Here is an 11,287-nt window from a genome sequence, read left to right as displayed (position 1 = left end):
CCGCATTGCCATATGGTCCAGGCCGGGTCAGTATAATTGAATGTTTTGGTCACTATATAGTCTTGAGTTAGATCTGTGTGTCTTGCTAAGACAGATTTTGCCTTTTGTGGGAAGCAATGTGCTCGACATCATGGTGACTTAAAGAACAATGATAAACAAATCTAGCTATATAGTAGTTAGCAGTGCCAGTGATGTTGGCAGCCTAACTCCGACGTGGGCAGCTGAATTATAAATCCCAACACATGCCGACTTGGAAAACCAACTCTTCTAAAACTGGGCAATTTTGCATTAGTCAATCATGTGCCTCCGCGGTCGGACATTCGTGGATGCTGCGTTCCTGCGAGCATTTTGTCCTTTGTAAGACCAGCAAGGTTCTACGCCAGTGATATCTACATTTAGCAGGATCTATATCTAGTTACATGATAGTTATAGACTTACAGCTTAGTGATTACGATTTTGGCGTGACCGATCAATGGATTCGCCAGCTCTCCTCTGCTACACCACGGCCCTGATTATTATCTTCCTGCCGTTAAGTGCTTCTGATGACCGCCTTGTCCCCGGCAAGGCGCTTTCCCCTGGCACAACCATCATCTCTGACGGTGGCATGTTCGCCTTGGGCTTCTTCAACCCCTCCAACTCCTCCAGACAAGCTGTACCTTGGCATATGGTACAACAACATCCTCAAGCTCACAGTTGTGTGGGTTGCTAACCATGAAACCCCAATCACCAACAACAATTCCTCAACACCGATGCTTTTCCTCACCAACGCCTCCAACCTCATTATTTCCGAAGGTAATAAAAGTGGTCGTGTCCTTTGGATGACGGCCAACGTGACCACTACGCCGGCGGGTCCGTCTACCCTGACGGCAGTGCTTCTAAACACTGGCAACCTCGTCATCCGGTTGTCAAATGGCTCCACGGTGTGGCAGAGCTTCGACCACCACACAGACACGCTCCTCCCAGGGATGAAGATCCGGATAAAATACAGCACGGGCGGTATTGGCGATCGTCTGGTATCGTGGAAGGGACCCGGAGACCCCTCGCTCGGGTGCTTCTCCTACGGTGACAACCCAAACACACCCTTCCAAGCATTCTTGTGGGATGGTGAAACTTGGTGTTCCGTACTGCGCCATGGATGGGGTACCAAGTGAAGAGCGTAGGCCAGCAAGAATTAGCGGTGACCATGAACATTAGTGGCCTTATCATGTATGTATCCGTCATCGACAACGGCGGTGAGATCTACGTCACATATAGCCTCTCTGATGGTGCCCCGCCCACAAGGTCAGTGCTAACCTATTCTGGTGAGCTTCGGATTGAGATCTGGAGTAGCAGGTCGTCGGTGTGGACTGTCGTTTCGAAGTGGCCGCCTACTGAATGCAATCTCTAGGGCTACTGTGGCCCGTATGGCTACTGTGACGAGACAGCGGCGCCAGTCCCAACCTGCAAGTGCCTAGGCGGCTTCGAGCCAGCAAACACGAAGGAGTGGACTAGTGGCACGTTCATGGCAGGGTGCCGGCGGAAGGAGTTATTGCACGCGTGCAGCGGTAGCTACTTGGGCATCTTGGCGACGAAGTCACCAGCTAAATTTGTGCTCGTCGGAGGCGGTAGAAGTGTTGGTGTCTACCCTAGCTCTAGACTGCCCTAGCTGCTGCCTATCTCTCTCTGGATCAAACCAACGAAGAAGAAGACGGAAGAAGGAGGAAATAGAAGGCATAGGTAATTTTACCGGGCGCTCGAACACCCGCAGCCGCACGAACGGCCTCGTTATGTATTTCCTGAGCACGAACTCAAAACACAACGACCCAGCGATACACAGAGGCCAGCCAGGCTATATACACACGCCCGTACGCACGTACTCACCCACGCCCCGCGTCCCACGCCGTACCTGGCTCACGTTCCGGTCGCGCCCGTACGCAGACGACGCGGCCACCAAACAGCCCTGGACGCGGTCATTCCTCCGGCTCCATCGCCAACTAACCAACTCGCTAGCCAACTACATGCACGGCCACACTTTAGCTAACCACCTAGCCAAACACATACGTCGGACTATGGCCGGACTATAGCCAGACACACTACACACGTGACCCCGCCACGGTCCCGGCATGTCCGGTGCGCGCACGCACACGCACCCGACGTGATCATCACCGTGACGGCCACGGCTTTATTCCTAACATTCACCCCCTAAGCCGTGGCCTAGAGCAGTCCGCCGTCTTCGACTCCGACGACGTCCACCAGCAACGCGCGCTCCGCCGCGGGCTCCCTCCGCAGCTTGGGGCAGTCCCTCTTGAAGTGGCCGCGCTCGCCGCACTTGTAGCAGCGCCCGCGCCGGTTCCCGCCGCTGCTCGACGCCACGCTTTTGTTGTCGCCGTCGTCCCGAGCACCGCCGTGTCGACGCTCCCGCGCTGCCCACTGTGCCGCCGTCATGAGGAGCTGCTCACCCCCGCGCTCGCCGCCGTCTTGTCCACGGCGCCGAACCCGCTCGTCGAACGCGCGCAGCCGCCCAAGCGCCTCGTCGAACGCCATCGTCGTCACGTCGTGGAACTGCTCGATGCCGGCGACGACGGGGAAGAGGCGATCCGGTACCATATCCAACAACTTCTTGACGAGCGCCGCGTCGCCCAGCGTCTCCCCGAGGTTGGCATACCTCGCCGCCATCGCCGCGAGCCTCCCGCCATACACGTCGAGCTCCTCGCCGTCCGCCATCTTCAGGCGGTCGAATTCGCCGCGCAGCGTCGCCAGCCTTGCCGCGCGGACCCGATCGGCGCCGACGAACCTCACCTTCAAGGAGTCCCATACCTCCCTGGCGGTGAGCTTCGTCGACACCTGCAGCAACACATCCTCCTGTAGCGCTCCGAGCAGCAACGCGTGCGCCGTCTTGTCCTTCCGCGCGTTCACCACCGCATCGCCCGGCGCCACCGCCTCCCACGCGATGTGCACGTCGAGGATGGCCTGCGCCTTGATCGCCCAGACGGTGTAGTTGTCCACCGTCGACGCCGATCCGCCCGCGCCTCCGCCATGAGGGACGAGCGCCATGGTCGCCGGTGATCGCCCGAACCGAAGCTCTGATACCAATTGTTGGTGTCTACCCGTGCTCTAGACTGCCCTAGCTGCTGCCTATCTCTCTCTCTCTGGATCAAACCAGCGAAGAAGAAGACGGAAGAAGGAGGAAATAGAAGGCACAGGTAGTTTTACCGGGCCCTCGAACACCCGCAGCCGCACGAATGGCCTCGTTATGTATTTCCTGAGCACGACCTCAAAACACAACGACCCAGCGATACACAGAGGCCAGCCAGGCTATATACGCGCGCCCGTACGCACGTACTCACCCACGCCCCACGTCCCACGCCGTACCTGGCTCATGTTCCCGTCGCGCCCGTATGCAGACGACGCGGCCACCAAACAGCCCTGGATGCGGTCATTCCTCCGGCTCCATCGCCAACTAACTAACTCGCTAGCCAACTACATGCACGGCCACACTTTAGCTAACCACCTAGCCAAACACACACGTCGGACTATGGCCGGACTATAGCCAGACACACTACACACGCGACCCCGCACGGTCCCGGCATGTCCGGTGCACGCACGCACACGCACCCGACGTGATCATCACCGTGACGGCCACGGCTTTATTCCTAACATTCACCCCCTAAGCCGTGGCCTAGAGGAGTCCGCCGTCTTCGACTCCGACGATGTCCACCAGCAACGCGCGCTCCGCCGCCGGCTCTCTCCGCAGCTTGGGGCAGTCCCTCTTGAAGTGGCCGCGCTCGCCGCACTTGTAGCAGCGCCCGCGCCGGGACGGTTCCCGCCGGTGCTCGACGCCACGCTTTTGTTGTCGCCGTCGTCCCGAGCACCGCCGTGTCGGCGCTCCCGCGCTGCCCACTGCGCGGCCGTCATGAGGAGCTGCTCACCCCCATGCTTGCCGCCATCTTGTCCACGGCGCCGAACCTGCTCGTCGAACGCGCGCAGCCGCACAAGCGCTTCGTCGAACGCCATCGTCGTCACGTCGTGGAACTTCTCGATGCCGGCGACGACGGGGAAGAGGCAATCCGGTACCGTATCCAACAACTTCTTGACGAGCGCCGCGTCGCCCAACATCTCCCCGAGGTTGGCATACCTCGCCGCCATCGCCGCGAGCCTCCCGCCGTACACGTCGAGCTCCTCGCCGTCCGCCATCTTCAGGCGGTCGAATTCGCCGCGCAGCGTCGCCAGGCTCGCCGCGCGGACCCGATCGGCGCCGACGAACCTCACCTTCAAGGAGTCCCATACCTCCCTGGCGGTGAGCTTCGTCGACACCTGCAGCAACACGTCCTCCGGTAGCGCTCCGAGCAGCAACGCGCGCGCCGTCTTGTCCTTCCGCGCGTTCACCCACTACTAGGAAAAGGCCTACTAATGGCGCACCTAATTTGGCCATTAATGACGCATTAGTGATGCGCTATTAGTATATTTTACTAATGACGCATCACTGGTGCGCCATTAGTATATGGTATACTAATGGTGCACCACAGATGCGCCATTAGTATATACAACAGTGCGCCATTAGTATGCCTCCCAGGGGGCCATGTATACCCAGGTGCTTTGGCATACTAATGACGCACGACAGCAAGATGCGCCATTAGTAACTTCGGCATACTAATGGCGCACTGCTTAATGATGCGCCATTAGTATACTTTGGCATACTAATGGCGCACTATGATGTGATGCGCCATTAGTATGAATATTAGGTTTTTTTATTTTTTTATTTTCTGTTTTTTGCACAGGTTACAAAATATATAATTGGACAAAATATAGATAGCACACATCAACAACAGATTCATCGAATACAATAGAAGATTAGTCTCTGAATACAATTCATCATTTTAGTCTCCGAATACAAGTCATCATATTAGTCTCCGAATTGAAAAGACCGAACAAAGATAGAACATTATATTACAAGTCTCGAGACCGCGAGTTTTTCTTCACATTACAAGTCGATATCGATCATCTAAACTACCATCACATAGAAGAGAGCTGCGGTCATCACGATGAGCATCATCATGATGAAACTCGTCTTCATCTGGTTCCTCCAACGCTCCCTCCCCTCTCCCGCTAGATAGCGGGCGTATCTAGATTCGGCCTCGGCCCTAGTGGCGTACCCTTTGTAACTGTTACCGCTGAATCGGTGAACCTGTCTCCGACACTCCTCCCAGTCGTCGTAGACTCCGGGAACCTTACCCTTGTACACGACATACCACGGCATCGCTATGCAGTAGCCAAACGAAACGTTAGTACCAATTCACAGACAATACATAAGCAATATATAAGTATGCAACAGAACGATCGGAAGAGAAAAGCAAGACATTAATAGCATCGATTACATCTTAAGTTGAACGACTCTCGAAACCAAAGAGACATACTACAAGTTCATTAAAGTTTAATTACAACATGAGCCAATCGATGTTTCAGAACTAGACACAGCATCACTGCTTTCGACTCGACTCAAGGGACCGGAGCGTGGATGAAGCCGCCGTCTATCGTGGGAGTCATGAAAGAACGGACGCTGTCAGCCTGCATTTGTAGGATTGTGTCGATGTCACTGTTGGACGGTTGATTTCTGAGGTAGAACTGCCCCGCGGTACAAAGGACATCTTGATGGATGATTTCCGCAAACTCCAACTGGATGCGAAAGAATTCTTGTCTGATGTCCGCGTCCTGGATTTCCGACACGCTCGCGGCCCAATCTTTGAGTCTACTCGGTAGCAGAAGTTGATGATGGTCCCGTATGATCGCCCGCATGTGATGGATGGCGTAGTAGGCACCCTTCTGACCGCCAGGCGGCTGCTTGACGCAGCAGAACGTCGTATTGTGGGAGAACACGTGCTTGCCGTACTTACGAATAGGCCTGGTGAAAGTGCCTCCAGATTTGACGTAGCCGGGGAGAACATCATCAAGAACCTTCTTGACATTTGTGTAGTCTACGTTCGACTGACGGTCCGGGTCGAAATACGTGGCCATGGAATATTTGGGGCTTAGGAGGATGAGCGTGCAATGTGTGTCACTGCAGAAAACACGGAATGTTAAAAGAAAAACGATCGAAATCTAAGAATTTATATGTTACGGGGCGGTTGAGGGGAGGACTTACTCGGGAAAGTAAGGCACGAGGAAGTTATCCTTATCTTGGTTTGCCAGAATGATGCCTTCGAGGTAAGAACTCGTGACTTGCCGGTCCCCAGCGCTGCCCAAGATCTTGGCACGCATGTAGAAGGGGTCGACTATCACGATGTCCGGGGTCTTGTCACGAATGATCCGCATCTCCATACTCAGCGAAAATAGCCGAACGAAGGTGTAGTGCAGCGGATGAAGGTTCAACATAGCGTGAATGTCATCAAACCGCAGGACGATCGTACCCTCGATGGAGTTATCCACAAAGCCCTTGCCCTCTGGCACCTTGGCCGCGAAAACCGGGTATGCCACATCCTTCTCTCCGAGACGCCGCTTCTCCAAAGAAAGAACACTGTCATGCAGACTCCGCATAGCACCGGTTGCAGCATCGAGCATATTTCTCGGTAGCATCGGCCTACCCGCCACATGCACCCTCCTCGAGATATCCTCAGGTGAAGGTGGCCCGTCCTGAGCACGGATCGTACTCGGTGCCGGCTGGCCCGCACCCTTGTTAGTCTTTCTTTTGTGTGCCTTCTTCTTCTCCTGTAATGGGACCGAGTTCTGCTCACAAACCGCCTTCTTGAGTGTGTTGGGGCTGATCATATTTCGCACCTCGCCTATCTAAGGCTCGGTGAAGTCGGCAACTGGAGGCGTCTCCTGAGAGCTGAACTGCAAACGACGCCTGTTGCAACTTGGCTTCTCCGCGGTACCAGCTAGATCGCGCACGTCTTTTGTTGGGTTGGGTTCTTGAGAAGGAGGCCCCATGAAGTCGCCACCGTACCCATGATCGGCAAAGTACTGATCGATGTTGGCAAATGTATCGTCGTCGTTGTCGTTCTGATCCTGTGCCATATGCATGTTTGGATCCAGTGGCATAGGGATGTCCGGCACCGTTGCGGCGGTCTTGCCATGGGGCCGACTTGGCACCGGCACGACTGGCGGTGTTGTCTTTGGGGTGGTGTCCCCCGCCCCCAAACGAATCTGGCTCTTCGGCCAAAGCAGGGGCCAGCTCAGGCAGGCGCTGAGGGTCATCACGTCATCATCGTCGGCCCCGACGGGTCGAATCGGAGGTAACAACTCGTTGCAGCCTGGCAGCACCCGAACCAGTTGAACCTTAAATAAGTTAGGTGGCATCTGGGTACCGTGGAACAAGGGGTTGCCCGGTTGCATGATTTTGCCCTTGGCGACATCAACCAACTCGTTGTTCACGAAGTGCAAGAGAGTGCACGGAACATCGGCGGCGCCCTGCGAAAACATGTAGGGCGTCAGGGATGCCCAGTCAAAGGCAAGGAGATGAAGTCCTCGTCCGAGAGAGGCTTAATTAGTTACCATGATGATGGCGTCGAGCTCGGCTAATGTCGAGGCACCTCCAACGGCGGGCGTGCAGTTGATGGAGGGGCCGCTTGCTGCAGAGGTGCCGGCCGACGTTCACCCGGGTGCATTAAGCTCCTGTGCCGGCGTCGGAGACACCAATTCCGCCTCCGCCGGAGACACCAATGGCCCTGCCATTGTGTTCTGTGTGTTGCTGGCCGTGAAGCTAGGAATCGGGGGCGGCCCCTGTTGGCCGCCCGCAATCCACGCACTAATCCGCTGGATTAAGGTAGGCACAATGGCGGTGATCGTCGCTCCGAGTTGTTGTTGCACTTGCTCTTGGACAATCTCCGGAATCCGCGCCACCTGTGCCCTGAGTTCTTGAACCTCGCGCGCCTGGCTTTCCGAGCTGGTCTTTTTCTCCTTTCGCCCACCAGTGTTATAGTATGACGACCATTTTGTCGACAAGCCTTTGCTAGCCACACGACCAGCTGACGTCGGCTTACTGAGCTTATCCTTGTTCTTCATTACATTCAACGCCCTATTTAGAATGGTGTCCCAAGGGTTGCTCTTAGTCGACCCCGCGCTACTGCTTTTAGTCGCCTGCGGAAGGAATGTGAACCATTTAGAAATTTGGCTTCATTAATTAGAATGCAACCATATGGAGCTAATTACGCGGGGGTGTATTCCTTACCAGAACAAGCTCAAGCGCCCTGGTCTTCGGATCCGTGGTAAGCTCCTTTGTTTTCGGGTCCTTCTTGTACCGGGCCGTGACAAAGTTCCTGGTCTGCTTGTCACCGTATTTATCGAAGAGGGGCGGTAGGCCTTGCTCGGCACGGTCCGCCTCCTCCTTGTCCCATATAGGCTCCGCCACTCTGTAACCGCCGGGACCGAGTGTGTGTTCCCCTAAGTTCAGCTCCCGCATTTCTTTCCCCCACTTACTTGATTCGGAGTTTGCGGTGCTCGAGCAATTGATCTTGAAGTCGTTGTAGTCATCTTCGGTGATCGAAGGATTTTTCTCCTTGATCTTCTCATAACTCTCACCTTTCTCGATCATTCTCTTCACATTGCTTTTCCAAGTAGACAGGGCCTTGCTCATCTTCGTGAGGGCAGCATTGTTCACTTTATTCCCTTTGAGGCTTGTGTTTTCAAATTCAGCGGGGACTTGTATCGTTCGTGCAGCTTCGTGAAGAGGAGGTTGCGCAAATTCCCTCGGTCAGGATGCCTCAGGTTCTCGGTGTTGATCGAGACGGTGCTCCGGAGAATGCACCCCAGCTGAAGCGAGTACCCCTTGACTATTCGTTCGGGCGCCGTTGGATTCCCGTCGGAGTCCACTTCAGTAACTTCCTCCTTGAGGGTGCGGAGCACGGTCGGGCGCCGGTCCTTCCGTTGCCTCTTCGGTTGGCTGCCATCTGTGTGTACGCCGCCATCATCAGTGGTGGCATCCTCGGCGGCACCATCAGTGGTGGCATCAGTGGGGTCATCCTCGGCGGTACCATCAGTGGTCTCAGGATCGGTGGGGAAGGCGGCATCCTCATACAAGTGAGGTTGTTCCTCCATCTCCTGGGACAGCTCCCAGAATTTCTTGACGCCCGAACCCCCGGCCTCATCATTGTTGGCCATGTTTCTCTATAAATAGGAACAAAGTTTGGTCAAAAAGTTGGTTATTGTCAAGGAACAAGATCATGGTCTCATCATTTAGGGTTTGTCGACACCGAGGCATCCTAAAAGCTAAGCTTTTATCATTGAGGTTTTTTCGACGCCGAGGCACCCTAAAAGCCTAAGCTTTCATCATTTCGGTTTTTATTGACACCGAGGCACCCTAAAAGCCATGCATTAGTCACAAGTACGCCGGGGCACTTGATCCTACTTAATTAACTACTAAGATACCCCGGCCCATGCATTAGTCACAAGTACCCCATATGTCCTATTTTTAGCAAAGTCATGCTAAAATTCACGGAAAATTTCAGCATGACCTTTGCTGAAAATAGGACATATGGAGTACCCGAATTTGCCGGAACGGAAGTTAATCGACATTCCAGCAAACTCAAGGGACTCTCGGGTGGACAAGGCAAAAAAGGCCTCCATCACAACATGGAAAATACATTGGGTACCTATATGGTATTAACATGCCATTCTCTGTCAACAGAAGTAGCACAAAATCATTCTAGTACCAGTGTTTAACTAAAACTTGGTGTGAATAAGATCCTCTGTCAGTACTTCATACCAATAATCAAAACCCCAAAACCTGACCCCAACTAGTTACCATAAGGTCAAATACTGTCCACAAAACCATAACAGAAATAGCACAAAATTATTCAAGTATCATTGTTTAACTAAAACTTGGTGTAAATAAGGTAATAAAAGCAAATTATCCTAGCCAATATGGGTTTTCAGGAAATATTGAGACGTCGCACTTCTATTCCTATGTGGTTCATTACTTGATTTCCTTTCAGCCTCAAATTTTATGTTTGTCCTGGTCATATTATACTTTTGGCAACCACTAGAAATGTAAAAGATTTTTTGTGAACTTGGGAAGAAAAGAACATGAGGCAGTTAGCTACTGACAGAGCTCCCATCTATAGCCCTTTTTCTAGTAGTGGTTAATTAAAAACAGAGGCAGTAATCCAATACTCCAATAGTGCATCTACTGGAAACAAAATTCAGTAAATTTCCAGCGATTACTCCTAATGCATACAAGATTCACCTAGCAAGGTTTATTTTGGCACTCAACTGCAGAATACACAAATCTCTACAGCAAGCTTCTCCAAGCAGTACTACACCAACTAATGGCCATCTGTCCATCAACAGTTTGGAGTATTGGATTACTACACCAAGTCAAATTTAAACAACTGGAGTAGTTCAAGATACTGAATCTTGGTTTTAACCAAACAGTATTTATACTCCCCTTTCATTTAAATACACAGCAAAAGATTCATTTAAATACACAGCAAAAGATTCATTTAAATACACAGTACTAACAAAATTCATCTAATTCTACTGGAGTAAAAAGGTTTCATTTCACTTAAAAGATTCAGAGAAGAGCAAGCAGGAGCACACTACTGCACAACTTAACTGAATTTTTTACTCCAATAATACTTGTACACTTGCTACTCCAGTACTGTACTTCATGTGGAAAAGTAACAGTAGCTACTGATGCTACTCCAAAACGCATGCACTCCACTGCAAGCACATAATCTTTTATTCAAGTAATAGTGTATGATGAATTTGATTATTCAGACTTAAGTTGCTTCAAGTGATGTCACTAGTTTCAGTTAACTAGAGTACTACAGCAAATGGAGTACCTAATCTGATCCAGTTAAAGTCTCCAGATGGAGTACCAAATGGAGTACTACAGCTGCTGCACTTGCTACACCAAAACAGCTACTGATCAAGTACCAGGTTAATGGCAACCGCTTCAGGGGCCCATCAATCCTATCTTGTTCTTGGAAATCATGGCATTCATACTTTTGAAGCAGAAAACAGTGAGGGAGTCGTACCAAACTAAGGCGTCCGTCGGTGGTGGCTGGCCGGTGCTCCTCTCCTCTTGTAGCTGCAGCGGCAGGAGAAGAGCCCCTGCCCGCGGAGTGGAGGGGATCTTCGCGCGGACGGGGACAGAGCTCGAGGCAGTCCGCAGACGGCGGCTCCTGGTCGTCGCGGCGGAGGAGGGCCGGTGGTCACGGGGACGATGCGGTGTCGGCGGTGGAGAGCGGTCACGGGGACGACCTAGGAGGCTCGCGCTGCCGTCCGTCCGAGGAGGTCGCGGGCTCGAGGGGGAGGAAGGGGAGAGGGAGGCGGCGGGGGCGCGTGGGCAGCTGCGGCGCAGTGGGTCGGTGCA

The 11,287-nt window shown here is 53.1% G+C and overlaps 1 pseudogene; it reads left to right on the top strand.

Annotated features, from left to right (window-relative positions):
- The first annotated feature begins 472 nt into the window (after positions 1-472).
- LOC119302820 overlaps positions 473-11,287 on the top strand; it is a 26,208-nt pseudogene continuing 15,393 nt past the window's right edge.

This window comes from Triticum dicoccoides, chromosome 5A, assembly GCF_002162155.2.
Source record: "Triticum dicoccoides isolate Atlit2015 ecotype Zavitan chromosome 5A, WEW_v2.0, whole genome shotgun sequence".
NCBI lineage: Eukaryota > Viridiplantae > Streptophyta > Magnoliopsida > Poales > Poaceae > Triticum > Triticum dicoccoides.
This window is presented reverse-complemented; position numbering and strand designations above follow the sequence as displayed.